We start from the raw sequence: 11,818 nt of genomic DNA, 5'->3' as shown, positions 1-11,818 counted from the left end.
GAAACGTGCATGTGACCAAGCAAATCATAGTTAAGATGGGTTCTTGCTTCTTGGTGAGTTGTCGGGCTACTTTCCTAATCACATCCCCAAAAGAAGATCAAAGTCAATATGGCTTTATTCCTAAGCTCCACGTCTGTTTAAGCTCTTCCTAATTATATATTTATCTCACTTAATCCAAATAAAAAATAAATAAAATCAACAATGATATTTAGAACATAATCGTTCATATTTTCTCGAAGTCATGAATAATGTCATGCGAACATTTACTTGCCAACAATATGATCATTGCATTAAATCTTATTTATTTCGGTAAGGTTTTGCAGATGCCGAAGGGGTTGTGGTTCGTTGCTAAGAGTTGGTTCCTCCTATTTTGGATTTAATGCACGTAGATTCTTTTTATTTTTCACCTCTTATAGTTTTTATTTTATAAATAGTCTGTGCTATTTTACAAGTTAATTTTTTTTTTAAAAAATATCAAGATAATAAAAAACTCTTTAAAAATATCATTAAATTCAATGTAACATGTCTGCTTTAAAACTTTTCAATCTAACTATCTACTTTACTCGTGATTCAAATCAAAATGTTTGGGAGTTATCTTTGCATAACTTAGTCAACTTAGCAGATCTAAAGATAGATCGAATGATCGAACCATACAAGCGTGGTTTCAAAATTAATGTTTTTTGAAAATGACATAATTTTTTTTTTACATTGAGGACAACAGCATATTGGATCGATCCAGGTTAACCTAAGTTCATACACCTAACTCGCGATCCGGATCATAAACTTCACCAGGTTTAATAAATAAAATTTTACCAAACTATTTTTTATTTAATTATATGATAAAAATTAAACACTTAAAAAATCAAGGATCAACCTAATATCGAGATATTTGTTTGAGACTACTATAACTTTATAGAAAATAATCTAAAATAAATTATGAAACTCAATTCTTAATTTATTTTTTCTTTAATTGAGAAACAAAAAAATATTATTTATGTTTTATAAAATAAATTAAGAAACATAAGACGTGATAAATAAATAAAAAGTTATTAAACCAATTAAAGCGATAATGGAAAGATAATCTTCATAGCAGAAATAAAATATAGATGCACATGCAAATATTTTACATCGATTATCATTTTTGTTTTAACACATTCATCCATTTTATCTTACATGTTAATTGTTGTTGTTAATAACAAATGATTTTTATTTTTATAAAAACTTTATACAAATACAACTTATTCATATAAAATATAAAAGGAAAACAATTCATGACTAATTAAACTAATCTCTTTGAAATATCATACAACAAAAAAAATATAAAAAAATCAATCAATATTTAAAAAAACAAAGTTAATTCAATAGAAGCAATAAATGGAAAGGGATAAGAAAATAAACAAAAAACAAAGATCAGACACTGATGGGCTAGGCCTACACGCCTGACCTTAATAAAAAAGCTCAAGCCATGCCTGAAATTGTTTTTTTACTTGAGGAGTTGTTTGCTTCTGTTTTTTTTATTATTATTAAAGGACGATAAGTCACCTATAGTGGTAGGTGACTCATCGTTGGTTGTGGTTGTCTACCTAGAACTCAGCTATCATTGCGATAGTCGAAAAATCAAGGGTCCTGCCTAAAAATTAATTTTCAACTAATTTTCACTTAAAAAAACTAATAAACACCATAAAAACCTCCATAAACCACTTATCAACCACCAAACACTCCAAAATCACTTAAAAAAATAAAAAATCAATCAAATAAAAAAAAGATCTAAATGAAACTTGATTTGCTTTCTTAGTCATGTTTATAGGGAAAAACACCACCATCGAGCTCCCCTCATCAAATAGAATCCGTTAAAAAAATGATGGATTTTGTCGCTGAAAAGTAACCATTCACCAAATTTCTCTCTCATTCATCATTTTCAAGCGACTTGCTCTCTACTTTCTCAAAGTAAGGAGTTGAAATGTTAAGAAAATCAACTTTTGAACCAAAATTATAATTACAAAAACTAAAGGGACTGGAGAGTAAGAAAAAAAAAGTATATGGACTAAAAAGAACTCCTTGTTTTACACTTTGGGCCTCTTTTATTGATTTTTTTTTTTCATTTATAAATAAATTTTTAATTAATTTGGGAGTAGAAGGCTGCAATTGAAATAAAAATTGAGGATGGAAATGGAAAAAAAAAAATTTAAGTTACTGTGGATTACTGCAGTGTTTTACCTAAGCGTTCTAGTGTATCTTGTAATTTTTAGCTTTCTTTCTTTCTATATACATGACCTATCATAAATATATAAATTTTTAATTTTTTTATCTATTGAGCTTAAAAATTTTAATTTTTCATTTGAATGTACCAACTTTTTCAAAACTATAAATCAAGTATTTTCATTTTTTTTTGTCTGGCCATTTTTTTTTTTGAAAAAAAAGGTGATATATCTTGCGAAGTGACAAACAACGCTTTGCCTTTTAGTATGATGACTGGCCATCTAAGATGGTAGGAAATTCATATTCCAACCTTTTTGACATAAAAAGTTCTACTTTTCAATTCTTTTTTCACCTGAAAACACCTAAAATAATTTTCTAGAGACCTCAATAAACCCGTTAATAACCTCAAATTAGCTTTCTATCTCCCCAAAACACAAAACAACATGATTCAAAAAAAATTCTAGAGTTCCAATCTACCCTTTTTCACCAAGATAAAGGGTAAAAAACACTATAATAGAACTCTTTTTACTAAATGAAATCCATTCACACGATGAACAACTTTTTCAATAGGTGAATTGCGAGCAACTGACCCATTTCCTCTCACCTCCCTTGATTCTTAGCAACCCTCTCACTCCTCTCTCAATCTCATGAATTAAAAGATAAAGAATATGAAGTTTTGAACCCAAATGTAAAAGCCTCAAGAAACAGAGACCAAAAATTAAAAATAAATAGGGACTAAAAAAATGCTCCATGCATAATAGAAAAAAAAGAGGTTAAATATTTTTTCAGTTTCAATTTCGATCCCTAATGGTTTAATTGTTTTGAATTAATAGTATCGAATTTTATTTTTTCCAAACCAAGCATAAATTTAATATCAAAATGTATTGTTAACATCAAGAGAACCACATATCAGACCAAATAAAACATATCAACATGCGTAGTCTGGAACCAAATCAATGTGAAATGATTAAATTAAAAAGAAGAAGAAGAAGAAGAAGCAGCTAAGTGACACAAAAAATATTCAAAGGACCATAAGAAAAAAGAAAACATTATATGTAACTATTGCAATTTGATTGTGCCTTCCTCGAATATTGCATTTCCATCTTTTTTATATATTTTTTCTCATCTCGTATTGGCTCATGTATTCATGATTTCAAACACCACTTCATGGTTTAACGAATGTTAATTTTACAAAACCAAACTATAAGTTTTGCTAAAAAAAAATAAAGACAAAAAAAGAGAGAGAAAGAATAGGTTGTCACAACCACACATGAGCTTTTCCATGATCATACGTTGAGTTGATTCCAATGATACAATGAAAGGCTGTCTTTGATGCTCAAAGGAAGCTGCACATGCCTCCGTATCATTGCAGCCTCCCTCGTATATTGGTGCGCGTGTTACACACACTAAACACTTTACCCTTCCTTTTCACTTCATTCCCTAATTTGGCAAGAAAATAGTTGAATATTTATTTCAATTTTAAATATAATCCTTAAAGTTTCAATTGCTTTGAATCAGTAAAATTAAGTTTTATTTTTTTGAATCAAACATCAACCTAGAGTTTGAGGTGGACTTGGCAAATCCAACAACAGACATCTTCTTCCATGTGAGTTACTAGTGTCTTCCATACCTTTTCTTACACACACACAATTATTCCACAAATAAGAAATTTTCTCTCATAAAAAATGTCGAGATTTTCAGTGACTTGGACTTCAGCTATGTTTGCTACTGAGAGTGTGTTTGGTATTGCGGTAGCTGTTGTGGTTGTGATTTGAAAAAAATTGTTTTATAAAAAGTACTTTTAGTTGAGGTTGGTTTGAAAAAATAGGTGTTTGGTTAAAACTGTGGTTGAAATTGAGGTTGAAGAAAAAGTAGTTTTAACGTGTTTGGTTAAAAAAATGCTTTTCAAATTGAAGTTATATATATATATATATATATATATATATATATATATATATATATATATATATATATATATATATATTAATGATTTTTAACTTAAATATTGTAAATTTAACTACTGTTATTACATCATGAAATAAATAATATTGATATCAAATATTTTTTATTATTCCATTAAACTATATGCAATGTCATTACATACGAAATCTATCCAACAAGGATTATATTTTTCATGGTTTCTTAAGCGCGCAACAACAAAAACTGATTTTTTTAATTTATGTAGTGTTATTAAATAATAAAGATTGTGATATCTTTATTATTAGAATTGCGATCAAATTCCATAAATGTTACGTCATCATGCGATATCTTTCTAATTTATGTAGTGTTATTAAATAATATTAAATACTAATTTTTCGAGTACAACACAATTTTTTTTAAAAAAAATTACAATTTCATTACAATACGAATAAATTTAATTTACCTTAAACTAATTTTAAAAAAAAAACAAAAAAAAAAATATTGTCCACGATTAACTGCACTGGTGTTGTTCGGAAAAAAAAAACTAAACTTTTTCATTGATTTTTCAAAAAAAAAAAAAAAAAAAAAAGAGCTGAACATTGCAACAGTGGAGCATGGCTGGAGCCATGCTCCACTGTTCCAAAAAATTACCATATTTTGCTGCTTCTCCATTCCTGCGGCTGTGCAGCAAAAACCAGTAGGCCCTACCAAGTAAAATCAGGTTTGCTTCATTTATCAAACATCAAAATGTGTGGCTGCGGGTGAACCTCACCCGCAGCCACAAAACCAAACAGCATCTGAGTTGGTCCCCTCAATCAATAAAAAACCAAAATTACTTGAGCGAATTTCTTCAATGTTAACATCATCGTATATATATCCAAGCAAAAGCTTCCACGGTTGCCGGTCCACGCCGGAGCACGACACTTCAAATTCAACGATGAGCACAAACCTGTCCCTAGCAACCATTAGTTTCTTGTACTCTGACATCATATGCTTTGAAAATATTAAATTTCCGATCATCATTTTCCCGGATGGAGTTGAAAACAATTCCTCAAACGGCTTCGATTATCTTGGTTCTTGTTTAACCAAGTGGACTGACTAGTACGACATTAGACAACAAAACTCTCTCCTACAATCAACAAGTTGAGTGTACGGATGTTTCGTGGACTTCTCTAGCACCCTAAAATAGAAATTGAATGCTTGTACCATAGAGAGAGAGATAGAAAGAGTGAAATGGTTCCAACGAGCCACAGCTGGGAAAGGGCAAAACGAGAACGTCGAGTTGAACAAACCGTCTGGAGTTACCATCTCTGTGGGCTATATACATTGGCAGCCTTAAATATTTCAAAAGAAGAAGATCATGTTTGTTTTATTATTTTAAATTAGTTTTTTTAATCGTTTTGAGAGGTTGATATTAAATATAAATTTAAAAAAATTTAAAAATATATTTTTAATAAAAAATACTTTAAAAAATAATATTATATCACAAAAATTAATGCATCATCATGACATACATAGTATTGATGGCAAGTTTTAGTCCAAGTCTTCGTGCGGCTTTGCCGAATTTTCCAAGAGCTGTAATCTTATGGCTGCAATTGCATGTTTTTTTTTCTTATGGTCAGACGTATTTGAGAGCGAAAGAAAAGGTGGGTGGGTGGCAAAAACCCACTTGCAGGTGAACATTATTCGCCTGCCAATTAAGTTTTGACATCAATTAAAATCAATACATCAGGCTATATAATTGTGGGATCGGGCTGACCCGGAAAAACATTCAATGTAATCTGAATCAACCTCAAAATAACATTGTTTTAATATTTTTGTAAATAAAATATTCTTGTTTTGTACTGGAATTTATGCATATATAAACTTTGGAGTTAATCCAGATTTCTTCGAGTCAACTGAATCCTAGATTGACTTACGTAATCACTTTGATCTAATTGAGTTGATATCCAAACTGGTTTAGAAAAAACTTGATTTAGGCTGGATCCTGAGTTGATGGGCTACGGAGTTCAACTCTCAAGACAAGACAGGGTTAATAACTAGGAATTCTAATAGGTTTTAACTTTTGGTCGGACGGACGAATGTATTTAGAAAAAAATTTCCTCTTTATTCTTACGATTTACTTTCTTGTTCAAATTGAAGATGATCACATCTTCATCTCTGAGACAATTCATCCGTAGTAATACTCGAAGTCCACACACTGCAAAATTTGGAGTGCAGGAACATGGAAGGTTCAGTGTAAACGCAACGAGGAGTACGCACATATGCTCTCATTGACCGCACATAAATTAATTTGCGGCTCCTTAGACCGCCTCCATTAAATTAATTTTCTACTTTTAGAGAAATTAATTAGTATGAGATTCTTCAAAGGAATGGATTCGATTAGGGTTTATCTAAAAAGTGTGGAGATGGCAGGTCAACGATTTCCTTCACATGGTTTATAAGAAAGCCTGTGAAATCAAATTTGTACAGCTAAAAAAAGCTGGATGGTATACTGATTTAAAGGAATATCAGTCAAACCCTCCAAAAAAGGTCTCTAAGAAAGCAACTACGACTACTTTATGCGTAATAATTTTGAATTGCATGGTTGACAAGTTGGAAATATAGAGATTAGAGTGTTTGATTTTGTATTGCAAGTTGTTTTTAAAAATATTTTTTGTTTTAAAATATATTAAAATAATTTTTTATCAGATTTTTTTTATTTTTAATATCAGCACATCAAAACCATCGAAAAATATTAAAGATATTAATTTAATGTTTTTTAAATGAAATGCACACTCAAAAGTAATTATTGCAGTCTTTTTTTGTTCGATTTACAAAAAATTGTACAGTGAAATTTGACAAGCCACTTAGTGTATGTTTAAGAGTATGGTAAAAATTGTAGAAATTACTTTTTAAAGTTTTTTTTTTTGAAAATTTATTAAAAAAATATTTTTTTTAAAAAAAATAATCTTTAACATCAACATATCAAAACAATAAAAAAACACAAAAAAAATTAATTTAAAGCTAAAACAATTTCAAGAATTTTCAAAAGTAGAGTTAAACTAGAATGCCAAACCTAAATGGGTCATTGCTTGGATGAAGAACACCTAATATTCCCATTGGTGTTCAGTTTACAACCATCTCTAGGAAGGAATATCTCATGGTTTAGTCCATGCTTTGCCATATTGATTTTTCTAAACTTAAACTTCAAATTCACAGCATATATAGTTTTTATACAATTTGAATTTTTGTAAGATAAGAAAATGAATAAATTGAAATTCGTGTTGGAATCAAACATCTCAATTTTTTTTTTTTAGAAATGAAGAGATTCGGTTATTCAATTTACATGTTTGAATCTTTATAATTCAAATTATATTATTGACTAGCACTATTATGTGCGTCGGGTCGGTTTTTTCTTGAACATAAAAAGAATGTTCATATATTGCTAATGTTATTAAATTTAAACCATATGGGGATTGACTTGATGTAACCTGGTTGACTCGTAAAAATATAGTTTGATTAAAAAAAAATTCAAGATGATATTTTTTTTTAATATTAAAATAACAACATATTGGATTGACTTGGGTCAACCCGAGTTAACATGTCAAATATGCGACCCGGGTTATGAGACCATGATAACCTCATAGAAAACAAACCAAAACAAATTATAAAGCCTAATTTTCAATGAACCCAATGTTGAATGATAAAATTAAAAAAAAAAACCTAAAAAAACAACTCGAGTTAATCTGTCAAACTCATAATTTGGGTCATGAAACCGAGATAACCACATAGAAAGAAAAAAAAACAACTTGATTTAACCCGGATTAATTTGCCAAGTCCACGACATGAAATTGAGATAATTCTATAAAAAACAAATTAAAACAAATCATGAAACTCAATTCTCAATCAATCATGCCAGACCCAATGTTGAACTATGAAATTTGTAAAAATCTCAATTAAAAAAATGACAAAAAAATGAGTCAAGACAATATGGGTTAACTCGTTAAGCATTATTCTTGGGTCATGAGGTCAGGACAGCCTCATAAAAATCAAACCAAAATAAATCATGAAGCGTAATTATCAATCAAACACAATATTAAATGATTAAGTTGGAAAAAAAACAATTAAAAAAAAACTGAGTCAATTGAATTAACCTGTCAAACTCGCAACCCGAGTCATGAGACGGGAGCAACCCAATAAAAAGCAAATCTAATGTTGAAGGACATGAGACTGAGATAACCTCTTATAAAAAAAATAAAAGAAACGACCTATTTAACAAGGGTTAAAATACCAAAACTTGTGACCCTGACCATGAGACTAAGATATCCCCATAGAAAATAAATCAAAACATATTATAAAGCTCAATTCTCAACCGATCCAATATTAAATGATAAAATTAAAAAAAAATCAATTAGAAAAAAAAACAAAAAATAACTCGAGTCAACTCGGGTTAAACTATTAAGCACTATTTTTATGTCATGAGACTGGAATAACCTAATAGAAGGCAAATAAAACAAATCATGAAACCTAATTTCTAATTAATTTAATGTTAAATGATGAAATTGAGAAAAAAAGTTAAATAAAAAAAACCCTAGACAACTGGGTTAACCCGCTAAATCAGTGATTCATGTCATGAGAGTGAGATAACCCAATAGAAAACAAATAAAATATTAAAAAATAAAATTTTTAAAAAAAAAACAAAGAAAAATGTATTTGCAGGCCACACCACTAAAAACCGTAGGGAAAGTAATCTTCGTTGCTGCAGGAATTTCCCCCATGTTTTAGTTTATTGTTAAACTAAAATGTCAAATAGGGTGGGTACACACGTATGGAGAAAGAGGGTACAATTTGAAGAAAATAAAAGAGAAGAAGAACATGTAGGGCCCTAATTCAATATATCTATATTTGGGATCGATTTTTGAATGTGTTGCTGGGTACAATTTGGAGTCATCGTCATGGAAATGAGCAGGTTCTTTTCAAGGAAATTACAAGCTCTTTCCCATTGCTCAATTCATTTTGGCTGTCTGTGTCTGTCGACGTTCTGCAAATTTTTTATTTTTTTAGTTTAACGTGGATGTCCGCACCAGTTTGCGCGCACCTTGACTAATCCCACGGGCCCTGAAGTTAACGACCATGTAAGTCTCCAGTGGCCATCATATGAGCAACCACAGGGCTCGAACTTGAGACCACAGAGGGAGCAAACCTCTTAATCCCAAACTCTTATCACTGGCCAGCTAGATAATTCAACGTTTTGCAAATTGATTTGCCTTATCATGGAGAAAGCAAGCAATAATATCTTGCAGTGCATGGGGAAAGGGCAAAAGCCCTTGACTTCTGGTGCTGCGACACACAAATTACTCCAACACAACTTGCATTAAAAAAGAAGAGGATGATAAAAAAATGGAAAACGACCCCCTATTAAAGGGAGAAAAATGAAGAGTGAAGTTACTTGCGCGCAGCCATGTAAACAACAGCAGATTTAAGCAACTCTTGAATGAAACGACGAAGGAGTTTCCTTCTCTAATTATAAATTGTCGAATAATGCTCTGAGTTCTCATCACTTTCATCATATTCAGAATTAAGTTTATTCTCTACCAATAAATTCTTTCATATATATATATGATATAATTTGGTTTTACAAGCAAATTATATTGGGAAAAAAATATAAGAAAAGGCACAAAAAACAATTAGTAAAAATATTAATCAATAAAAAGTCCAATACAAAATTCAATAATTCTTCTTAAAAAAGATTCAATCATTGAAAGCATCAAATATAAACAAGGCAGGCAAAACTCATTAAGAATCAATGATGAATCATTTTCTTTTTAAGTTGAGTAAGGTGTAAGGAGTTGACGCAAAGAGGTGCTTAGAATCTTAAAGTCAACTTATTAGATACACTAATTTTATTTAATTTTGTTGCACCCCCTTACAAGTCATGTATATATATATATATATATATATATATAACTTGTAAGAAAAGAAAGAAATGTCAACAAGATTTATCATAGAAAGTTGATAGGAAATGAAAGAGAAGGAGGGAAAATTAATAAGGTTATGAGAGGATATATAAATAAAAGAAGAGATAGGATATAAACATAAATAATATAAATTTCACTTGTCAATAATGTACGAAACCTTTTCAATTACATTAAATAACTTCAAATTCAATGAAAAGCTAAAAGCATATTTCTTGTTTGTTTTTGCGTTTTAAAAGTATTTTTAAAAAAAATTTAAATTTTTTTTATTTTTTTGCTTCAAATTATTTTTTTTTGTGTTTTTAGATCATTTTGATGCACTGATGTCAAAAATAATTTTTTAAAATTAAAAAAAAACATTATTTTGATATATTTTCGAGTGAAAAACACTTTAAAAAGCAACCGCAACAATACTCTTAAACACAAACACGATACTTTAACGCACAGAATATTTTTATATTGATTTCAACTAACCATCCCTCTCAATAACATTATTTAATATTTAAAATATTGTCTTCTACAATACTTTACAAAAAAAAGGAAAAACCCTCACCAAATTATAACTAAATCCATATCAAATTGGAGACAACATCGGTGTCAACACAACAAATCCATACAATCCTCAGTCCTTAAATCATGTTATTGCTAAAATCCTCGAAAAGATCCTTAACTGAAGGCAGTGAGGAATGATTTAATTCTATTAAAATATTTTGCTTTATTTAAAAAATATTGAAAAATATAAATTATGAAAAAAAACTTACCATTCGCCACTCCAACTAATTTTAGATAAATTACTTTGTTGTGATTAATTATTATTATTATTATTATCACTGTTATTAATATTATTATTGGTATTGATATCATTACCATTAGTTTCATTAATATTATTATTTCTACTACTATTAAAACCACCACCATAACTATTATTATTATTATTATTATCATTTTTATCACCACTACCACCACTACCATTACTATTACTACTATCATCATCAGCAGCATACCACTACAACTATTATTATTATTATCGTCATTATTATTATAAACTATCATTATTACCACTATTAGTAGTATTATTAGTAATATTATTACTATCATTACTATTACTATTACTATTACTATTATCACCACTACCACCACTACAATTGTTGCTGCTGCTACTGCTGCTACTACTACTACTACCATCATCATCATCATTATCATTACCACCACTACAACCATTATTATTAGTATAATTATTATTATTATAATTATCAGTAATATTATTACTATCATTACTATTACTATTATTACTACCATCACCACCACCACTATCATCATTACTAATTAGAATTAAAATTAGTGTTATTCTTATTGGAAAAAAAAATAAAAAACCTGATATGAGGGACAAAATTAAAAAACATAAAAACTTTGACAAAAGAGCAAATGAAAAAAAATAAGGAATCAAAAGTAGAAGGACCTAATTGAAAAACTTACATTTACAAATTAGAATTGAAGAATTAATTTGAAAACAAATAAAACTTTAACAAAAAGGAAAATGACAAAAATCAAAAATCAAAACTAAAAGGACTGAATCTGAAGGACTAATAACAATAAGGACATGAGTTGATTTTCTGGTGTAGGAGAAAGAAATGAAAGGGAAAATAGGAATGGTCATTGGCGACAAATCAACCACCTTTAGATGCCACACATCATAAATAAAGGAAGAGGACACAAAAGAGAACTAAATGAGATGGCGAAAG

The sequence above is a fragment of the Populus trichocarpa genome, chromosome 1, assembly GCF_000002775.5.
Source record: "Populus trichocarpa isolate Nisqually-1 chromosome 1, P.trichocarpa_v4.1, whole genome shotgun sequence".
NCBI classification, from domain to species: Eukaryota; Viridiplantae; Streptophyta; class Magnoliopsida; order Malpighiales; family Salicaceae; genus Populus; species Populus trichocarpa.
Note: the sequence above shows the minus strand (reverse complement) of the source record.